General features: G+C 36.1%; 1 pseudogene; it reads right to left on the bottom strand.

Moving 5' to 3' along the window:
* LOC120622683 (NAD(P)H dehydrogenase [quinone] 1-like) overlaps positions 1–18,640 on the bottom strand; it is a 162,578-nt pseudogene extending 143,938 nt beyond the window's left edge.
* Between the last annotated feature and the right edge of the window lie 4,380 nt (positions 18,641–23,020).

Raw genomic sequence — 23,020 nt, 5'->3', positions numbered from 1 at the left:
CCAGCCTCTAGTACTGTGAGAACATAGATTTCACTTGTTTAATCCAGTAGTCCCCAACCTTTTGGCACCAGGGACTGGTGCTCCTATGAGAATCTAATACTTGATGATCTGAGGTGGAGCTGAGGCGGTGATGTTAGCACTGGGGAGCAGCTGCTTTGCTCACTAGCTGGCCACTCACGTCCTGCTGAGTGGCTCGGTTCCTAAAAGGCCATGGAACAGTACTGGTTCATGGCCCAGGGATTGGTGACCCCTGGTTTAAGCCACCCAGTCTGTGGTATTCTATCATGGCAACACAAGCAGACCAATACAGTGCCATGGAGCAAAAATACAGGTGTTGCTATCTTCACTTTAGCCACTTCTCTTTTAATTAGCTCAAATTTGTAGTGGGGGAAAAAAAATAGGTCTTCGTAAACTCTTAGAACACATGTCTTAAAAGTGATCAAAGTCATAGATCCAGATCCTATTTCCATAAGTAATTTAACTCCGGTTATTTAGTAAAAAGACTGAAAGCTTATAGAAAATGTCTTGTAGAAGAGGGTAATTTTTACAGACCTTCCTGAGCTGTATTCAAGTATTCTTCAGTCCCAGGAGCTACTGGACATTGTAGCATCCCACAGCCATGGACACCCTTAGGCTCCTCCACAGTGTGGCTCAGAGCGGTAACAACACAGAGGATAATGTTTCAACAGCCCTGCCTTTTGATGGCAGAACTGGGTCTTGAAGCAAGCTCTCCTAATGCCCCATCTTTACCTTTTCAGCATTAGGCTTCAACAATTTTAGGATACTCTGGCATTTGAGTATTTATTATATACTAATTATATGACTAGTAAGGACTGTGCTTGGGGTAGTGAGAGAAGGATCTGAAATGGGATCAACAGTTGATTCCTTATCGTTTTTTGGAAGAGAACCAAAGTCCCATATAACTGAGATATGTGATCTTGCTACATAATCATTCTGGGTGCTCCTTATGTATCCTAGAAAGTAAGGCTTATTTTTAAATGGTGTCTTTTAAATATTTGACACAACGCTTTATGACAGTGCCTTGATGAAAAACTCACAAAAGATAAAAGTATATGCTATCATTTTCAAATGCTAAAGTGATACAGTCCATCCCATATTCACACACACATATAAACACACTCATGTAAACATTCTTTCAGATGCTACCACTGGTTACCCATTGAGGAGTTTAATCACTTTCAATATCGAGAAATATTTTCTTATGCACCTGATCTTAATCTACAATGCAGCAGTTTATCTATTTCTTCCCTTTAGGTCCTCAATACAAAGAGGGAACAGCTGGTCCCAAATCTTTTTATGTCAATTTTTCACATACGGGAGGACTTAAAGTAGTAAAATAGGTCATGCCTATTGATTACAATAGCCGACTTGAATTTTATATAACCTTGATTCTTTTAACTCCCTACAACTGGGAAATAGAGGTTGGGGAATAACTGGTATTTGGCAGGATTTCATACTTTGTTCATAATCCTTTTCTTTTTCCCAACAAAAATTTGTCCTCACCAGATTTGTCCTAATTCTTTAGTAAAAGGTCTAGGGAAAATACACAGAATAATCAATAAAATTCTTTCTGTTTGTGATTGAAGAAAATTCATGAAAAAGAGATGACCAAGTCTCTTGCACTCTTTATGTTGTTTGTATTTTGTTAAACATTGTGTTAAACACTTGCTAAACACATTTTGTTCAACACTGGTGACCCTTGCGATTCTTGAATTGTTAGTCTTTACATTAACAATAAAGGATTTGGGGGTTTGGTTTCTATAGAATAGCTTAGTTAGACCAATCCTCCCATTAGTAGCAATTATCAAACCTAAACAAAATTTAAAAAACAAAATAACCAACTCCTCAAAGGCACGAAAGAGTAGCTAAAAACAGGCGGAAATTGGAGAGATTACTTTTGAAAGATGAGCTGAAATATGTGAGACTTGCCATTCTGTAGTTCTTTGACTAAAAAGGATCAAATATAGCAGAAAGACACAACTTTACATGCTTGAGGTGTTAGAGCAGGGGTCCCCAACCCCTGGGGCTGCAAACTGGTACCATCGTGGCCTATTAGGAACCAGGCTGCACAGCAGGAGGTGTGTGGTGGTCTGGCAAGCCAGCAAAGCTTCATCTGTATTTGCAGCTGCTCCCCAGCACTAGCATCACTGCCTCAGCTTCCCAGATCATCAGGCCTTAGTATTTCATGGGAGCACCTGTCCCTGGTGCCAAAAACATTGGGGACCACTGTGTTAGAGAATATAGTTTTCAGTTATCAGAGCAGTCAAGATGTTTGGGAGGAAATCTCAAAGAGGAAAGGACTACAGAGGGATGAACCCCCGTGTAAAATCTACCCAGTCTCTTGGTTGACCACAAAAGTAAGTAATTGCAAGGGAGACCAAAAGGATCTAGAAAAATAAAGCAGCAGGTGGAGGCTGAAATTACTGAGTGGAGAGTTCAGCTATTGCCAAGGTAGAAGAAACAGTTTGACCATCAAATTATCTGCCTGCTAGAATTTCAAAAATCACTCTGTTGGATATGTTTTTACTTTGATTGTGGTGATAGTACCACACGTGTTTTCATATCTCCAAACTCATCAAATTATCCACCTTATATATGTGCAGTTCTTTGTATATCAATTATACCTTATAAAACAGTTTACTATAGATAAAAATAACAGAAGTCAGAGTCTTTACAATGTATCTTTCATGATGTCCAGTATCCAAATAAAAATCAGTAGATAGGTAAAAATAAAGAAAAATGTGACTCTGGCTCAAGAAAGATCAATGGAAACAAACCCCAAGGTGAGCCAGATGTTGCAATGAGCAAAGACTTTAAAACAACACTTATAAATATATTAAGTTTTTAAAGAGAAATATGTGCACGATAGATGACTAGGTGGAGAATCTCAGTATAGAAATAGAAACTATTTTAAAAAGAGCAAAAAGTAAACTATAGACAAAAAAAGTACAGTAACTAAAACAAAACATTCCCTGGAGGGGCTTTAAAACAGGTTTGAGATGGCATAAGAAACAGTTAGTGAGTTTGAAGAAAGATCAATAGAAATCAACCAATTGAAAGGACAAAGACAAGTGAGAGATGGAAAAAACTCGAACAGAACCTCAGAGGTCTGTGGGACAATAACAAGTCTAACATACATGTAATTTGAGGGCTAGTAAGCAAGACAAGAGAAAATGGGATAAAACAATAACAAAAACAAACAAAAAAAAATTTAAGGAAATAATGGCTGAAAACTTCTCATGGACAACGGGCAGTATAAATACAAAGAAAATCACACACAGGCACATCTTACTCAAACTGCTGCAATTCAAAGTGAAAGAAAAGCTCGGAAGTGCCAGAGACAAAAAGACTCAATGCTGATAAGGCCACACGATGCAAACAAAGGTAGTTAACTCGCCAGCTAAAATTGAGGAGAGACAATTGAATGATATTTTTAAAATGCTAAAAGAAATGTTAAAAAAAAATCCTGCTGAATCAGAATTATACGTGCTTCACAAAGAAAAAATACACTTCACAAATTAAAGTGAAAGATATTTTAGGTGAAAAATAAAACAGAGAATTCATTGCCCAAAGACCTATGTTAAAAGAAATGCTAAATGAAGATTTCAGACTGAAGCAAAATGACACCGGGTAGTAAATAGAATCTATGAGAAAGAATGAATATCTCTTTAGAATATAAATATGTGGATAAATACACAAAATATACCATATTGTGTATGTACACACACACACACACACACACACATATAGTATGCATGTATCTAGAGCTATCTACATAGCCGTATTTATATATGTTGCTTTAAAAGATACAAAACTGTATCGTGTAGTTTATAATGCTTGTACATACCTATACAAAGTATAATTGCACATAATAGCAATAATATTGAAGCACAATAGTACAAAATATTGAAGGAGGGATGAAAACAAGACTGTTGCAAGGTTCTATATTTTATGTGAATTAGTATGAGAGTAGCTCCAAGTAAATTATGATAAATAAAAGATATATATTATAATTCTTAGAGCAACCTATAAAAAATAATGCAGAGATATGACTAAAAAGTCAATGGAATATTAAATTTTTGGATAACCCCAAAAAAGCCAAAAAGAAGAAATAGAACAAAAGTTGATGAGGCAAATAGAAAAAAAAAAAAAAAAAGGAAAAACAGTTATCAACCTAAATCTAATCATATCATGAATTAGATTAAATATAAATATAATAAGCAATACAATTTAAAGGCAGAGATTTTCAGATTGGATACAAAAGTAGGATACACATGTTATCTACAAGAGACACTTTAAATACAGAGAAACAAACACATTGGATGTAAAAGGATAGAAGAAGACAGCAGGTGCAAAAATGGCTCTATTTTTATTAGTCAATACAGTCTTCAAGACTAAGTGTATTAACAAAGATAAATATGAGCATTTCATAATGATAAAAAGGTCAATAGATCAACAAGATATAGCGTTTATAGATTACTTTGCACCTGACAACAACAGCTTCAAAGTACAAGGGACCTGAGACAACTGAGAGAAGTAAAACAATTCTTGGATATTTTAGTAGTCTCCTCTCAATAATTTTTATAGCAGTTAGACCAAAAAGTCATTAAAAACATATGAAAGATACGGGAAATCTAAAAGACATTATCAACAATCTTGACCTAATTGACAATAATAGAAAACTACATTCTACAACTTCAAAATATCCACTTGAGATATTGTGATTTGGAAGAAATATATATCTGGTCATTCAGAGGACCAAAATATAGTTCTCATATATATTTGGTCTTCACTCACAATTCTTGCCTCACAGTTCCTAAAACTCTTGGTATTTTTCTAAGTGTTGAGAGTGATAAAGGTGTCTTTCGCTATATTAATATGGTGACTTTTGGGAAGCTCCTAAGGATAGATGGGGGCTGGTTGCCAGGGAGACCCAACCACATGATTAGAGAGTTGGAATTATCAGTCCCACCCCCTGACCTCTGGGGAGAGGAGACAGACTGGAGATGGAATCAAACATCAATGACCAGTGATTTAATCAACCATGCCCTATGTAATGAAGCTTCCATAAAAACCCACGAAGATGGGGTTTGAGGAGCTTCCACGTTGGTGAACACAAAGATGTGAGGCAAATGATGCACCTGGAGAGGGATGGTTCTTCATTCCTTCATTCTCATCCTCACATTCCTTGTCCTATGTATCTCTTATATCTGGTTGTTCCTGGATTATATCCTTCTACAATAAACCAGTGATCTAGTAAGTAATATGTTTCTCTGAGTTCTGTGAGCTGTTCTAGAAAATTAATAGAACCTAAGTAGGGGGTTGTGAGACCCTCTGATTTATAGCCAGTCAGTCAGAAGTACAAGTGACAACCTGGACTTGCAATTGGCATTCTCAGTTGAAAGGAGTCATTTGAACCTTCAATTTGTGGCCAGATGGCCAGAAGCACAGGTAATCTGGGCTTATATCTGGCATCTGAAGTGTGTGTATGTGGGGGTTAGGGAGTGGAGAAGACTGGTAAGACTGAGCCCATAACCTGTGGAATCTGATGCTATCCAGGTAAGTAGTGTTAGAATTGAGTTGAGTTCTTAGACACCTGCTTGTGTTGGAGAATTGTTTGTTGGTGTGGAATAAATCCCCACTCCATGGTGGAATTGGATCCGGGAACTCAATTTGGCACTAAGATATTTAAAGGATAATAGGGAAATATGAACAATTTTATGCCAATAAATTTGGCAACGTATGTGATGAACAAGTTCTTTATAAAGCACCATTTTCTAAAAAAATAACAGAAGATCAAATAGAAATCTGAATAGATATATACCTATCAAAGGAAATATATTTGCTATTAAAAAAAATATTCCTTAAAGAAAACTCCAGGCTTAGATAATTTCACTACTGATTCTATCAAACATTTAGTAAAAAATAATTGCAATATTAAACAAATTATTTCAAAGAATAGAAAAGGGAAAAATATTTCCAAACTCACTTGATGAAACAAACACAATCCTGACAGGAAAATCTTGCAAATACATTACAAGAAAATTATAGAGCAATAGCCCTCATAAACATAGTGCAAAAATCCTTAACAAAATCTTAACAAATCAAATTCAATGACATCTAAAAATGATAATGCACTGGAGCTGTGTTATTCGGGGTTCTTTAGTGAAACAGAACCAAGAGGGTGTATAGATACTTATTTATTATAAGGAATTGTTTTAGGCTATTATGGCTATTATGGAGCCTGGCATATTGCAACATCTACAAGGTAAATTGTCAAGTTGGATGATAAGGAGAGCTAATGGTATAGTGCCAGCCCAAATCAAAGGCCTGAGAACGGAGAGTAGATGGTGTAGTTCCTTTCTGAAGGGCAGCAGTTTCTACACTCAGGAAGAGCTGAGTTAAAGTCCAAAGACAAGATAAAAGCTACTCTCCCAATGTGGAGGCAGTCAGGCAGGAAGAACTCTCTCTTATAGTCAGGGGAGGGTCAGCCTTTTTGTTCTATTCAAGCCTTCAACTGATTAGATGAGGCCCACTCACATTAGGGAAGACAAGACTCTTTACTCATTCTACAGATTTCAATATTAATTTCATCCAAAAACATGCTCAAAGAAACATTTAGAATATCGTTTGACCAAATATCTAGGCAGCCCATGACCCAGTCAAGTGGCACATAAAATTAAGCATCACAGATCCACCCCTTCTCAACTTGGCATCCTTATGCATCTCCTTAAGCCATATTTAATTTCCAAAGAAAGACAATAACAAGACCATAATTCTGCCTAACATGATACAACTATCCTGCATACAACTGGAAATGCATTAACCTCTTCCTCACTTTGGGGCAGTGTCTGCAGATTATACAGAATCATCTGTAAACCAAGCCAAGTCTTCTCTTCCTCTGTCAGTTAATCAGACAGAATGTTCCATGAGCCATAGGTACAGACTGAGACAGATTTAAAAGTGTGATATGAGTGGAGACCATGGGCATTTTGGCCATTTCTCCATGTAACTCACTTGTGCTTTCAGGGCTCGCTTGGTCCTGATGATGTAAATACCACTTCCATTTGATGATGGAATACTGCTGTACGCCAATCAGCTCCCCCACTTAAACAGTAGACACCCTTGTATTGTAATCCAGCCAGTTGCAGAATGAGATTTTGGGTTTGATTTTCAGCAATTTCAGCCCTCAGCTGTAGAAGATAAGGGTCTCTTTCAGGGGACACATAGATGGGAATTTGAATCACTGAGCTTGTTCTTTTCTTTCCTCACTTTGTCCAACAAGATTAAGAGCAATCAGACAATCTCATTATATTTCTTGGTTAGGCCAAATGTTTGACAGTATCATATACACAGTTGCCCAGATACTTGCTTCTTATAAGTGGGTGATTATGAGTATCCAATGGTGTATGTTTATTGCCAGATCACACCATGGACTATCAGTACTTTCTTTGCTACTAGAAATAGAGTCATTAACGTCATTAATCTAGAGTAATTAATGCAATCAGACTAATCCCAGAAACCCCACAACCAATTTAGAAAGCTCTTCCTTAACATTCTGTTCCTCTAGAGTCACTCCTTGTACCAAGATTTTAATAATGAATTCTATGAAACATTTAGTGAAAAATAATACCCATCTTAAACTATCTCAGATAATAAAGAAAAAGAAAATACTTCCAAACTAATCTGATGAGGCCAGCACAATCCTGATAGGAAAATCTTACAAAGACATTACAAAACAATTATAGAACAAGAGCCTTCCTAAACGTAGTGCAAAAACCCTTAACAAAATGTTAGCAAAGCAAATACAATAATTTCTAAAAATGATAATACACCATGGTCAAGTGGTATTTATCTGAGTAACTTAAGATTATTTTAACATTTAAAAATCAATCAGTGAAAGCCACTCACTATAGTGCCAAAATAAAGAAGGAATATCATTATTTTAATATATAAAGGCAAAACAAAACATAGAACCAAATATAAAACCCATTTATGGTACAGAAAAATAAACTCTCTCAGCAAGCTTGAAATAAAAGGGAACTTCCTCATTTTGATAAATGGTATTTATGAAAAATCTACAAATTACTTCATACTTAATATTTTGCTGAAGATTGGGATTTATACATGGCTATCTACTCTTATCACTTCTCTTCAACAATTTAGTGGAGGATTGGCCATTGAAATAAGTGAAGAAAAAAGTAATAAAACGTACATGGATTGGAATGGGATAAGTTGAACTATCTCTATTAAAAGAAAACATTATATTTCTATATACTAGGAGCAAACAATTGGGAAAAATTTCAATTCCTTTTACAATTATATAAAAAAATTCATGAAGTACATAGAAATATATTTTTTAAAAGTCATGTAAAACTTCCACTTCTAAGACTATTGAACATTGCTGAAAGAAATGGAGAGACATATTCATAGCTTGAAAACCCCAATTTTTAAAGATGTCCATTTCTCAAAAATTTGTCTATAGACTGCATATGATCCTAATCAGAATCCTAGCAGATTTTTTATAGAAACTAATAAGTTTATACTAAAATTTACGTGGATATGCAAAGGACCTAGAATTTTCAAAATAACATTAAAAAAAACCTGTAAGGCTTGTACTACCTGATTTCAAGACTTAACATACTTTAGATTAATCAATACGGCATTGCATTGTTATAAAGAGAGACAAATAGATTGATGGAATAGAATAGAGGGTCCAAGTAAATCCCTATTAACATAGAAAATTGACTTATGATAAAGATGCCAAGTTAATTTAATGAGGAAAGGACAGTCTTTTCAACAAACGATACTGGGACAACTGAATATCCATATGGAAACAAAAAAATTCAGCAGCCCCCCCTTGCCTTTCTCACATCATACACAAAAATTAATTTGTGATGGATTATAGACCTAAACATAAAAACTAAATTTATAAATCTTTTATATGACTACATACGAGAACGTTTTTATCATTATTAAAAATATGAGTAGGCAAGCCATATTATGGGAGAAAAGTATTCAAAAATATATATTTACAAATCATTTTTGACAAAGGATTTATATCCAGAATTATTCAGAATTCCCATGATTCAATAATAAAAAACTTAGCCCAATAAAAATATGGGCAAAAGATGTGAAAAGACACATTGCAAATTAAATTACACAAATAAGTCAATAAGTATATAAAACTGTACTCAGCATAATTAATTATCAGAGATATGCCAATTAAAATGATATATTGTTAAATACACAATAAAATGGCTAAAATGTAAAAACTAACAACATTGATATTGCAAGGACCTGGAGTGACTGGAGCTCTCATACATTGCTGCTAGAAATGTAAAAGGTATAACCACTTTGTAGAAAGAATTGGCAGTTTCTTTTAAATTGCCTGCTCTTTAATCCAGTATTCTACTTCTTGGTATTTATATAAGAAAAATGAAAACATAATCTACACAAAGATTTGGACTCAAATGTTCGTAACAGCTTTAAACAGAATATTACTTAACAGTAATAATGAACAACTTCCTGGTTCACTAAACAAATGACTCTCAAATAATGTGAAAAATAAAAGAAGCCAGACACAAACAATACATGTTGAATGATTCTGTTTATGTTAAGTTTCAGAACCAGCAAAACTTCTAAAATAAGAAGAAAATCAGAATTTTGTTTTCCTGGGTTGGGATGAGGGGCGTATAACTGGAATAGGGCAAAACAAAACTTTCTGGGGAAACAAGAATGACCCATATTATGATAGAAATGTGGATTGAGGGTCACTCTGTTGTTTCTATTTTTTAGAATTGTACATCTTAATATTTATGTATTTTGGCATACAAATTTTACCTCAACAAAAAAGGAATTAAAATACTACTACTATTACTACTACTACTACTTCTAACCAAGTGATAAATAGAAAATGGATGAAAGCATAGAGAAAATAAGAATGTGAAATGTTAATAATTGTAGAAGCTAGTTAAGTCCATGAGATTTCATTATAAGTTTGAAATTTTCTATAATAAAAAGTTAAAATTAATTAATTTGATATGCAATGCAAACAGTAACATGACAATGATTGGAAAATGGGATTATTCAGTAATCATTTAACACTCAAATTCTTATAATATTTTATTAAAAAAAATAAGTCTAATTGCTCATGTGTACAAATAAAAGAGATTTTTTAAAACAAAAAATCAGTTAGAACAAATTGATAAGACAAGCCAATTAAACAGTAGCAAAAAAAATTTAAACATTTGCTTCAATTAAATATATTAAATTCTATAAAAGTAAAAGAATATAGTGATAAAAAACTATAGTGGCTGTCAGGGTTCGGCATGTGGGAGGAAGGAAATTTACTGCAAAGGACATGTGAGAACTTGTTAGGATGAAAAATATTTCTTATCATGATTGTAGTAGCAATACCATAGCTGTATACATTTGACAAAACTCATGAAATCAGGTATCAGATTTTGCAAATAAAAAATGTATTGAAATGTGTTTTTACATGCTCAGAATCTACCTTCTGTGGGTTAATTTTCTTCCTAATACGCACTAATTTACTTCCTAATACATCATTATTTTGTTTCTGACAAAATGACAAGCATGATCACAGAAACTGCCATAGTTCAAAGTACATTAAACATGAAGCTATAGAATGGAAACCTGGTTATATACTTACACACAGACTCTAAAAGGCTCAGGAAACATGATCTACTTTGACTCAGTCCTATGAATTAGTCATAGTAAAATGTCCTCCCACTGAAATTGCTAATGGACTGTGTGGATTTAAATACACAGTTCTCAAATCAGATCTAAGTAAAGGCCAACTTCTTATAAGATATTCTACTTGACAACTTTACATTATAGTCACAAAGTGCTTCTGTCGGAAGTTGTTTCATAGTGTTATTTCAGTCTCTGTCTTCTTTCTGAGTCAGAGAAGGAGAGAGCTCAGTTGTTGATGTTTAAATGGGTGAAAATGGGGCACAGAAAATAACTTGTCTATACTGAGTAATAAATGAAGCTAAAAAGGCAATCATTTGACTAGTGGTGGTATCAACCTACTCACAAAGCTGCTTTTTTTTTTTTGACAACTGTTTTAAGGATGAAAAAATTCAGAATGTATCTTAGTAGCATCCGTAGAAGTTCAGAATGTGAATAATCTTCCCGACATCTTCTTTAAACGCTTAGTTGCCAGTTTTGGTACCAGAGGTTATAGGATGCAAAGGGAACAATGGACATTCTTAGTTTTTAGTATAGCCTCACAGAAATCTGGTAATTCCAAGCTGCTGACGGTTTCCTAACAGTGTTTACTGCCAATTAGGATAGTTTGTCAGCAGCACAGGAAAGATCTGAAAGAGAGGATCTAGGTTGTGCCTGCTACTAAACTCAATGCCAAAAGTCACCATTTTGGGAGCTCTTTCTCAGAACTGTGTCCTAGCAACAGGTATTTCTAGAAATAAGAATGTGTATGTGTGTCTGTGTGGTGGTGGGTGTTGAAGGGAGAGATTAAGACATAAGGAAAACTGTCAATGTTTTCTATATAGTACTCACTCAGCTGGATACACCAACTATATTTATTAAGTCTGACTCTTGGCCATATGTCAGAATTTTGATGGGAAATCTCTCACTCTCCCATCTTGAATCCCAGTGTTCTCCCTACTGCACTATTCTGCCTCATATGAGGGAGATGCTATATTGAGAATAAATTGGCAAGGGAAAGAATATGTTGCAGAAAAATCAGACTGGTGAGAAACCAATCAGCACTCAGAGAGTTGGAGAATTCAGGTTTATTATGCCGGCGGTATCAGTGCTCTGAAAATCTGGGCCCCAAGCTCAGGGGAACCCTACTTTTATAGAACTTATCCACGCAGTTACAGTTGGCAAGGGCTGATTAACTCATGAGATTCTCAGACAGGAATTTAATAAGAAAAGGGGATACATCTATCATTTAGACAGAACAAACAAAGGGGATATATCTGTTATTTAGACAGAAAATTCCTCTTCAGATGGACCAAAGACAAGAAAACCTCCTGGATGTTGAAATAAACCAGGATAAACCGAGCAAGCAGATGTGATTATGGAGATGTGAAAAAGCTGAAGATACAAGAAAAATTTAAAAGGCAGAACTGAAAGGTCTTGGTGACCTAATCAGGTGTGGGAATTAAGCAGAAAATTCTTGCTTAAATAATTGGGTGGAGAGTAGCATCTTTCATGAAGTAAGAAAACAAAAAAAATTGCTAGCCTACTTGGGGGTAACAGGAAAATATAGCTATATAAGAGATACACGTGAAATTCAACAGGAATCTTAAACTGTGGTGCACAACTCATGACCTCATTGTTTTTTGTTTAATATTCTATGTGACTCTTTCTCTGGCTTTAATTCCCTTTTTTTTTGGCAAGGGGTGAGAGGCAGCTAGAATTTTTTTCTGTTGTTAAGGCAGAAAATGCTAGACTGGCAGCTCCATGGATCTGGAGGCTGCAGCTCTGCCTGCCCCACCTTACTTCTTGCTATATACTTTAATATTTTCCTTCCTTCCTATTCCTTCCTTCCTTCCTTCCTTCTATTCCTTCCTTCCTTCCCCTTTCCTTCCTTTCCTTCCTTTCCTTCCCTTTCCTTCCCTTTCCTTCCCTTTCCTTCCAGCTATTCCCAGCTATTCCCCTTCCGGCACTTTTCTTTCTTTTCTCTGTCTTTCTTTCTCTTTCTTTCTTTCTTTTCTTTCTTTCTTTCTTTCTTTCTTTCTTTCTTTCTTTCTTTCTTTTTTCTTTCTTTCTCTTTTCTTTCTTTCTTTCTCTCTCTCTCTCTCTCTCTCTCTCTCTCTCTCTCTCTCTCTCTCTCTCTCTCTCCATTGAATTTATTGGGGTGACATTAGATAATAAAATTATATACATTTCAAGTGTACAATTCAATAACACATTATCTGTGTATTGCATTGTGTTTTTATTTTTACCACACAAAGTCGAATCTCCTTCTGTCACTATATTTGACCCCCTTTACCCTTATCTACCTCCCCTTCCTTTCCCTCTGGTAACCACTAAACTGTTGTCTCTGTTTATGAGTTTTTGTTTGTCTTGCTTCTTTGTTGCTTTTAGTTTTATATCCCACGTATGAGTGAAATCATAAGGTTCCCAGCGTTTTCTGTCTGACTTATTTTGCTAATGCCTACTCATTTTGCTTCTTCAAATCCCCTAACACACACTTAACTTTTTTTAGCTCCTTGAATGATCATTGCCCTATCTTACCTCTGTGACTTTGCAAATGGCTTTCTTTCATGAGTACTCTCTCCCTCTCTCTAATCCTCTTTTCTTGGCTCACTGTTCTTCACCCTTCGGTTTTCCACTTAGCCATCAATTCTCCTGGAAGTCTTCTGTGCACCATTCTCAACCTCCCAAGCCCACTTCAGGTAACCCTTTGAAGTACTTCTACTTCCTCTACCATAGTGTTTGTCACCAGTATTAAAATCGGACCCTAACTGTCTTCATTTTTATGTTGTTAGCTCCACTGAGACAGGTAAAAGTTTGCCTTGCCAATAATTAAGCCCAAAGAATCACAATAATGGTTAAATACATATTAGTAAAAATTGAATACTTTTTAAATTATCTAGCAAACACAAAACAAAACAACATACAAAGAGGCCCAAATTCTCAATCTTTGTATACATTATGACATATTTTATGACATATTTTAATTAATTTAATTTATATATTAATTATAATTTATAATAAATAATATGTATAAGATCTAATTATATAGAGAGAAGGAGAGAGACAGAAGGGAGAGAGGTGCAGATAATAGGCTGAGAACTAGAAAATAGAATTCTATATGGCATTCTGTTCTTAAAAAACAGAGTATGGCCTCATACATGACATTTAGATAGTTTGAACCTAAATTTTATCACCTGTACAGATAAGAGGTAAGATGAAAGTTTTATGTTTCTTTGGATTTAAAATTATGTGAATCTATGAAAATAAACAACAGAAGGAATCTAAGACTTACGAATTACCTCATGTTGTAAACAGTGATTTTAAAAAATAAAGTAAAAATTGGGGTGATGTCCAATAATTTGGGATTAGAAATGGATTTCAAATTTCTGTGAAAATCAATATCAGAAGTACCATGAGTTGTTTTGGTTCTTTTTAAGGAAAAATTTTATTCCTGGATTCTTCAAGTTTGACTTTACAAATATTTAGTTAAGCCTAGCAGTAGACTTGCTCATCGAGATGATTAAACCACATCATAATACAGAATAAGTCAGATGAAGCTAGTTAGTACTGGCAAAGACCTTCTACTAACATTTAGATGAAGACTGTGGACATAAAGTACTTAGATAAATTATTGATATAATTGTACATCATTTCCAAATAAATATAAGATGCCAGAGAAAGGGGAAATTCATCTTTTACCTGTACTGGAACCAAAAAGTACAGATTGGGAAAGGTCCCAAATATCATTTAATTCAATCTCATAAGAGTCTTTGATCTTGAAATACAGCTAAATGCTGTCCCACTTACTCTTGAATATCTCTGAAGAGACAGCCTTACCCTGGAAGCAACTCATTTTATCTTTGAACAACTCTATCACAGATTGTTTTCTTTTATTATGCTCCTTGACGCTTCCATTCACTGATCTTATTTCTGCCACTGGGATCAAGCAAAACACATCAAATGTCTCTTTCACATGACAGCCTTGAATTACTACTGCAAATATGGAATGAATTCCCAATTTTATATTTCTATGCAACATAAAGATATGACAATCAAAACCTTTTTGAACTAGATGTGAATAAAAGTTTAATTTCTTTTTTATTCACCAAATTACGGAAATTATAGTTTAGCTTAAAATCTGATTCACGTTGTTTTTAAACGAAAGCTACCCTCTTTTAAAAGTATCACACCATCTCCTGCCTCTTTTCTTTAGTCTGACATCAATCACCACAGTCTAATTGCTCTTGTTCTTGCTTCTTAGTATGTGAGACGTGGGTGGTCAGTTTGTAAGGCATCTGAAATTAAATGCTTGCTGAGTTCCCAATTTTAGAGAAATAGCTGGTGTGTTGCACTACAATATGCTATCAGCTAAAGTACAGCAGGGAGTGAAGTGGCTATAATGATGGCGCAAGCTGAAGCCACTTTTGCTTATAAATAAAAGTATGTTGTAAGACAGGGTTAAGAAAAATAATAACTATAAAACAACAAATTCATTGGAATAAGACAAGACCTAAATTTGTAACTTGGCCTAGAAAGTTACTATCTATATAACCTTCACTAAATGAGCTAATTTTACTCAGCCCTAGGGTCTTCATATATAAAATGGGGATAATATTGACTTTGCAGGCCTGTTGTGATAATTAAGTGAGATACTTTAGAAGACTTCATCTAGTAAAATGCTTGGCTATTACTTCATCTGTTTCAAAGCTAGTTCAGAATCAGAAATTTTATCTCTTAGCTCTTGATAGCTTTCCCAGGCCTCCATACTCTCCCACATATTATTGCTGTTCAAGACACTCTCCAGTCTCACATTCAGGCCAGTTAGCATTTTCTGCTTTGAGCTCTTACGTTATCCATTTTGGATGATTCTAAAATGAGAGCTCCTCAGCAGTGGTGAAAGCATTAGATATTAACTAGGCTGCCTTATTCTCATTCCTCAGAATAATAAAGGTGCCAGTAATATACAAACAGATGAGGAGTTGGAAGTTTCCATCACCCAGTTTCGAATGTCCTTGAGTAACTGAGGTTACATTGACTCTAAAAGTTCTCTTGGTGGTCTTAGGATAGCTTTGGATGAGTGAGGCCTAATGCTATTGCCCAGCAGAAGGAAACATGTACAGAATACTGACCATGTGACAAGAACTGTCCCAGGTCTGTGCCTCAAAAACACTCATTGAGATAGTCATGAATTCACTTATGCACTCATACATTTACTCATTAAAAACTACTGCAAGCCACCTGTGGGCCAAGTTGTATGTTACAGTCTCAGAGAAGAAGTTATAATATGGCAAAAAGTACAGTAAAAAATGTATAAATATAGAGAAATAATACTGGAGTTGGAAGATCTTAGAAGAAATAACACAACTGAAGTTTAAAAGAGAATAGACTTTCAAAGAGAAAAATAGTTCAGGTATGGGAAACACACCTATGAAACTAAAAGAGGTCTAATCTATCAAAGCTTGGAATGGAAATGTTCGTGTGTTGATATCACAGAAGCCTGACATACGATAGAGGATCGTGAAAATAGCTGAAGCTTCAAAGAAGGCGTTGCGCAAAATAAGTCTGACAACACAGAATTTAATCTAAAATTATGTTGCTTACCAAGGAAGGAAAGAGGGACAATTCACCAGCACATGGCTGGGCTGCTATCATATTTCAAGTCCTTTACACATTAAAATCACAGACTTTCTGGTCAAAAGGTAGAAACTTCCAGTTATAAGGTACATAAGTACTAAATATGTAATGTACAACCTGATGCTAACACGGCTGTATGGTATATATGAAACTTGTTAAACGGGTAAATCCTAAGAATTCTCACCACACGGAGAAAAATTTTTTTTTGTTCTTTTTGCTATTTCTTTTTATTGTACCCATATGAGATGATGGATGTTAACTAAACTTATTGTGGTAATCATTCACAATATATGCAACTGAAATCACTATGCTGTATACCTTAAATGTAAACAGTGATATATGTCAATTATATTGGAATAAAACTGAGGGAAAAAAAAGAAATCACAGACTTGTTTTTATATGAGTACAACCCAAGATCCAATTTGAAAACTGAATTTTGTCAACAGCAGAATGAAGCTTTTGTGACACACAGGTGAATGGGATATAATGTGATTGTTGGGGAAAATAAAGGAGATAAATCTTATGTAAAGTCCTCCTCAGAAGGCTATTTGTGAAGGGTATTGACAATTTAGACTTGAAAGAGGCATGGACTTGTCTGGTAAACATTAAGGAAATCTCATTTTGCTGAGACCAAATACTCTTCTAACTAACAGGAAGTTATGTAAGGTGAGGTTCTGTTTAATATATGAGAGTTGGCTTTTTTTCCATCAGAAAACTGAACTGTGTGTTCAATATACTTTACAGGGCCAAAGAAGAATTTTAAGCATGTAGAATCATGATCACATTTGCTTTCCATAAATATTACCTTGATCACAATGCAGAAGATGAATTTGTGGGAGATGAGGCTAGAGACAGACAAATTAGTTAGGAGGCTATTGCAATATTCTTGGAGAGAGATAATTAGGAATTAAACTAAGAAGAGCTACTGGGAATAGAAAGCAGATAATGAGGTTATCTAATAAAAATCTGTAGAAAATATCAAACATAATGGAGAAAAATTAGATGCAGTCTGTCTAAAGTTGGAATAAACTGTGGATACCTGCTATCATTGCTACTTTCAATATAGCACAGAGATTCTGGGTAATTCAATAATTTTAGAAAAAGCAAAAGATATATAGAGACTGAAAGGATGAGACATTGTGTAATTATTTATAGATGATGCAATGATACATAAGCACATGTGTGTGCACGCACACACACAAGAAAATCCACAAACTATTAAAACTAAAAATAGAGTCCATCCATATGACACAAGATCACATTAAAACATTTGTGCCAAAGACCACGTATCCACTGAGAAATTCTCCCCACACAGCTTTCTCCCTTTTTCCTCTTCACATCTAAGAGTGGTAAATCTCCCTGCCCCTTTTATGGACAACCTATAACTATACTATCTCTGTGGTTTCCTTACATATTAGCCACACTTAAGTAAAATTTCCTTTATTAAATTCTCCTGCTAGGACCCTGACAAATATGCCTTCTCAAGATGATTAGTATAAACCATCCTTCTTATCTGTCACTGGCCCAACAAATATTTGTTAACATGTGACCCAGTTTTGGACAACTAAATGGGACAAGAAATTTGCTAATTAGCTTCTAGGGGAAAGATCATCCACTCATTAAAAAGAAGCACAGGAGAGGGGAGTCAAGATGGTAGGCTAGGAAAGCAGGTTTTGCCTCTAACCAGGACCACATTAAATTTACATCCAAACTATAAAACAATCAACTTGGAGAACAACCTGAAGTCTAGCTTATCATAACACATATGTTGTGAGATTGGCAGGAGGCGCGGAGCTGGAAAAGCAGGCTGGTCCTGCACCTCGCCGGGCAGTTGAGCACTGGAAGGAAGAGCGCTGCTACAGAGGCCCCCATGAAGGAACAAGGAGCCCTAGCCCCACACAGGGGCTCCCCAGCCTAGGGTTCCAGTCCCAAGAAGAGGAGTTCTCATAAAGTTTCACTGTAAATCCCAGATGTTCCCCTTTAAAGGGCTTGCACATTGACACAGTCACTCACATACACTCACCTTGTGTTCTGACAGAGGGTCAGCAGCCTGGGAGGTGCAAGAGACATACAAGAAAAGACTGAGTTGTATGGCGCCGGGGGAGGGCTGGAGCAACAGCCTCCATTGTTCCTTTGTTGGTCCCCCTCCAGGGCAGTCTATAGATGGTCGCCATCTTGCCTGTGTTGAACCCACCCCCGCACAGCCAGTTCTAAAACTACATTGGCCCAGTGAGATTGGCCAGTCCCATCCTATGTCTCTGAGACTCCTCCCCACACTGCACACAAATAGACCCTCCTCCTTTTAACAGGCATCCTGCCCCACCCTGCACCTCTCCTGGGCCAGGCATTCCTTGCAGGCAGTCATCCTCGGCTTGCTTGGCCGTGTCCAGCCTGCACATTTTGGGGGAGACTTTTGGTGGTGGGCCACTAGTGCCAGCACAAGCTGCTGTGTCTCTTGGGCAGATTGTGGGGGGGTCTGTGAACCTGACGCAGATGGCAATTGGCCTCACTGTGATCTGTGACTTTTGTGGGAGCTCCCAGGCTCAGCATTGACAATAATTCTGAATCTGCATGGGCCTGACAAGATTGGCTTATACCACCCTGAGTCTTCCTGAGACCCTGCACCACCCAACCCACAAATTAACCATGGCGGGTCCGTTCCCAGGCAGCCAGCCCCACGTTTTGACAGCAAACAACAGCCCTGAGCTTGCGCAGCCTATGCATCTGGGAGAGACTTTTGGTGGTGGGCCACAGGACCTGCCCTGAGCTACAGTATTTCTTGAACAGATCTTGGGTGCCTGTGGGCCTGAGGTGGGCAGCGGCTAGCCTTGCTATGATCGGAGACTTTTACAAGAAGCTACAGATTGAGCACTGACATGAAATCTGAATCTTCATTGGCTGAGTTGAATCTTCATTGGCTGGGTTAAATCTGCTCACTTTACCCTAGTGACTCCCTGGGTTTCCCCAACACCCAACTCACATACCACCCAAAGGATGGAGTCTTATGAGCAGTTGGCAGGCAGCCTCAGGGCTTGAGGTGCACTGGTCTTTTTGCTAAGCTACCTCAGGCCTGGCACTAGGGGTAACCAGACCTCGGCTCATAGCATGGTCTCTTCTACTTGCCTCTAGATCCAGCACAGGCAGCAACCATTCATGGATTGCTTTGTAACTCCTACCAGGTAGCCTTTATCTGTCAAAGGCAGTGACTGACCATGATGTATACGGAAGCCCCTCCCAAGAGGCCACAGAACCAACACACCCAAAGGCTGGCATCAGACCACAACAGAACACCATCTGACTAGTCCCAAAAGCGGCACACCTAAAGGGTGGTCTTAACCGGTACACGAGCCTGCAGAGGTGAATCCCACCCTGAGGGGTTAGACCCTACACAGCAACTCATACTCTGTGAACATGGCCAGTCCACATAGCCAGTCATCCCAAGAGTCAATCCCATCCACTGATGTGCTAATAGCAATCAAGGCTTAGCTGCAACAGGCGAACACACACAACCCACACAAGGGACACACCCAGAACACCCAGGACAGGTGATCAAGGAGACTGTGCCACTGGGTCAGGCAGGACACCTACTGCATAAGGCCATCTGGCCAAGCCTGGGAAATGTAACAAATCTTTCTAATACACAGGAACAAATACAAAGAGGCAACTAAAATGTGAAACAAACCCAAAAAATGCCACAAATGAAACGACAGAAGAAAACTCCAGGAAAAAAAAAAACAAAAAACAAAATGGAGGCAAGAAAGCTATCAGAAACGAGTTAAAAACACTGGTTATAGGGATGCTCAATGAACTTATGGGGTGAACAGACGATCCCAGTGAGATGGTAAGCATAAACTTCAACAGGAAGATGGTAAGCATAAAAAAAAAAAACCATAGAAACTATAAAAAGAACCAGTCAAAAATGAAGAATACAACAATTAAAATGAAGAATACTCTAGAATGAATGATTAGAAAGTAGATTAGATGAAGCAGAGGATCGAATCAGTGACTTGAAAGATAAGGTAGTAGAAAACACCTGTTTGCAACAGCAAAAAGAAAAAAGAATAAAAAAAATAAAGTTTAAGAGACCTCTGGGACAACATCAAGTGTACAACATCCACATCATAGTGGTAACAGAAGGAGAAGAGAGAGGACAAGGGATTGAGAATCTATTTGAAGAAATAATGACAGAAAACTTCCCTAACCTGACGAAGGAATTAGACATACAAGTTGAAGAAGCACAAAGGGTTCCAAACAAGAGGAATCCAAAAAGACCCACACCAAGACACATCATAATTAAAGTGCCAAAGGTTAAAGACAAAGAGAGACTCTTAAAAGCAGCAAGAGAAAGGCAACTAGTTACTTATAAGGGTACTCTCATAAAAATGTCAACTGATTTCTCAAGAGAAACTTTGCAGGCCAGAAGGGACTGGCAAGAAATATTCAAAGTGATGAAAAGCAAGAACCTACAACTAAGAATACTCTGCCCAGCAATTAAAATGGAAGGTGTGGTAAAGAGCTTCTCAAATGGGAAAAAGCTTAAGGAATTTATCACTGACAAGCCAGTTTTACAAGAAATGTTTATGTCTGTAAAAAGAAGGGAGGAAAAAGAAACCCATAAATATAAATAGAAAATGGCAATAACTACATACCTATCAACAATCACTGTAAATGTAAATGGTTACATGCTCCAATCAAAAGACAAAGGATAGCTGAATAAATAAGAAAACAAGATCCATACATATGCTATCACAAGAGACCCATGTTAGATTTAATGACACACACAAACTGAAAATAAAGGAATGGAAAAAGATATTTCACACAAATGGAAATAAAAGAAAAGCTGGGGTAGCAATACTTATATCAGACAAAATAAACTTTAAAACAAAGGCTATAATAAGAGACAAAAAAGGATGTTACATAATGATAAAGGGATCAATACAAAAAGGGACATAACCCTAGTAAACATATACACACCCATACAGGAGCACCTACGTATATAAAGCAATTATTGACCGATATAAATGGAGAGATTGACAGTAATACAATCATAGTAAGAGATCATAACACTCCACTGACACCAATGGACAGATGTTTCATACAGAAAATCAACTAGGAAACAGTAGCCTTAAATGAAACAGTAGACCATATGGATTTAATTAATATTTTCAGTGCTTCATCCCAAAGCAGCAGAATATACATTTTTCTCAAGCACATGGAACATTTTAGAGGATACCTTACATATTAGGCCACAAAACAAGACTCAATAAATTTAAGAAGACTGAAATCATATCAACTGTCTCTTCCCACAACAATGGTATGAGACTAGATATCATCATCAACAACAACAAAAACTGGAAAATATATAAACACGTGGAGGCTAAAAAACATTATACTAAACAATGAATGGGTTAACAATGAGATCAAGGAAGAAATCAGAAGATATCTAGAGACAAATGAAAATGAAAATATCTCCTGAGAAAAAAGAACAAGGTTGGAGGTATCACTTTGCCTAACTCCAAATTATACTATACAGTGACAATAATCAAAACAGCATGGTATTGGCAGAATAACAGACACACAGACTGGTGGAACGGAATTGAGAATCCAGAAGTAAACCCCCATTTATATGGGGGAGGTAGATAGGGATAAAAAAGGTCAAATATGTGGTGACAGAAAGAAATCTAACTAGGAGTGGTGAACACACAATGCAATATATACACAACATATTGTTGAATTGCACACTTGAAACTTATTGGATTTGTTGATTAATGTTACCCCAATAACTCTTAATGTAAAAAAATGAAAATGTGACTCAAAATCTATGAGACACAGTAAAAGCAGTTCTAAGAGGGAAATTTATAGCAATACAGGCCTATCTAAAGAAATAAGAAAAATCTCAAATACGCAATCTAACCTTACATTTAGAATAACTAGAAAAAGAACATCAAACAAAACCCAAAGTGAGTAAAAGAAAGGAAATAATAAAGATCAGAGCAGAAATAAATGAAATAGAGTCTAGAAAACAATACAAAAGATTGGTGAATCCCTAAGCTGGTTCTTTGAAAGTATAAATAAAATTGACAAACCTTTAACCAGACTCATCAAAAAAAAAAGAGAGGACCCATATAAATAAAATTAGAATCAAAAAGAAAAAGTAATTACAGACCGTGGAAATACAAAAGGTTATAAGAAAATACCATAAGCAATTATATGCCAACAAATTGGACAATCTGGAAAAAATGAATATATTCCGAGAAATATACAATCTCCCAAGACTGAGTCAAGAAGAAACAGAAAATCTGAACTGACTGATTACCAAGAACAAAATTGAATCAGTAATCAAAAAACTTTCAAAAAACAAAAGTCCTGGACCGGATGGCTTTGTAGGTAAATTTTACCAAACATTCAAAAAAAGAATTAACACTTATTCTTCTAAAACTATTTGAAAAAATTCAAGAGGAAAAAAAGCTCTCTAATTCTTTTTACAAGGCCACCATTACTCTGATTCCACAACTAGACAAGGGCATTACAAAAAAGAAAACTATAGGCCTATGTCTCTGATGAAATTGATGCAAAAATTCTGAACAAAATATTAGCAAACTGAATTCAGCAATACATTAAAAATATTGTACACCATGATCAAATTGGATTTATTACTGGGATGCAA

The sequence above is a fragment of the Pteropus medius genome, unplaced genomic scaffold, assembly GCF_902729225.1.
Source record: "Pteropus medius unplaced genomic scaffold, Ma_sr-lr_union100, whole genome shotgun sequence".
NCBI lineage: Eukaryota > Metazoa > Chordata > Mammalia > Chiroptera > Pteropodidae > Pteropus > Pteropus medius.
The sequence above is the reverse complement of the archived record's forward strand: the minus strand, read 5'-3'. Positions and strand labels throughout refer to the sequence as shown.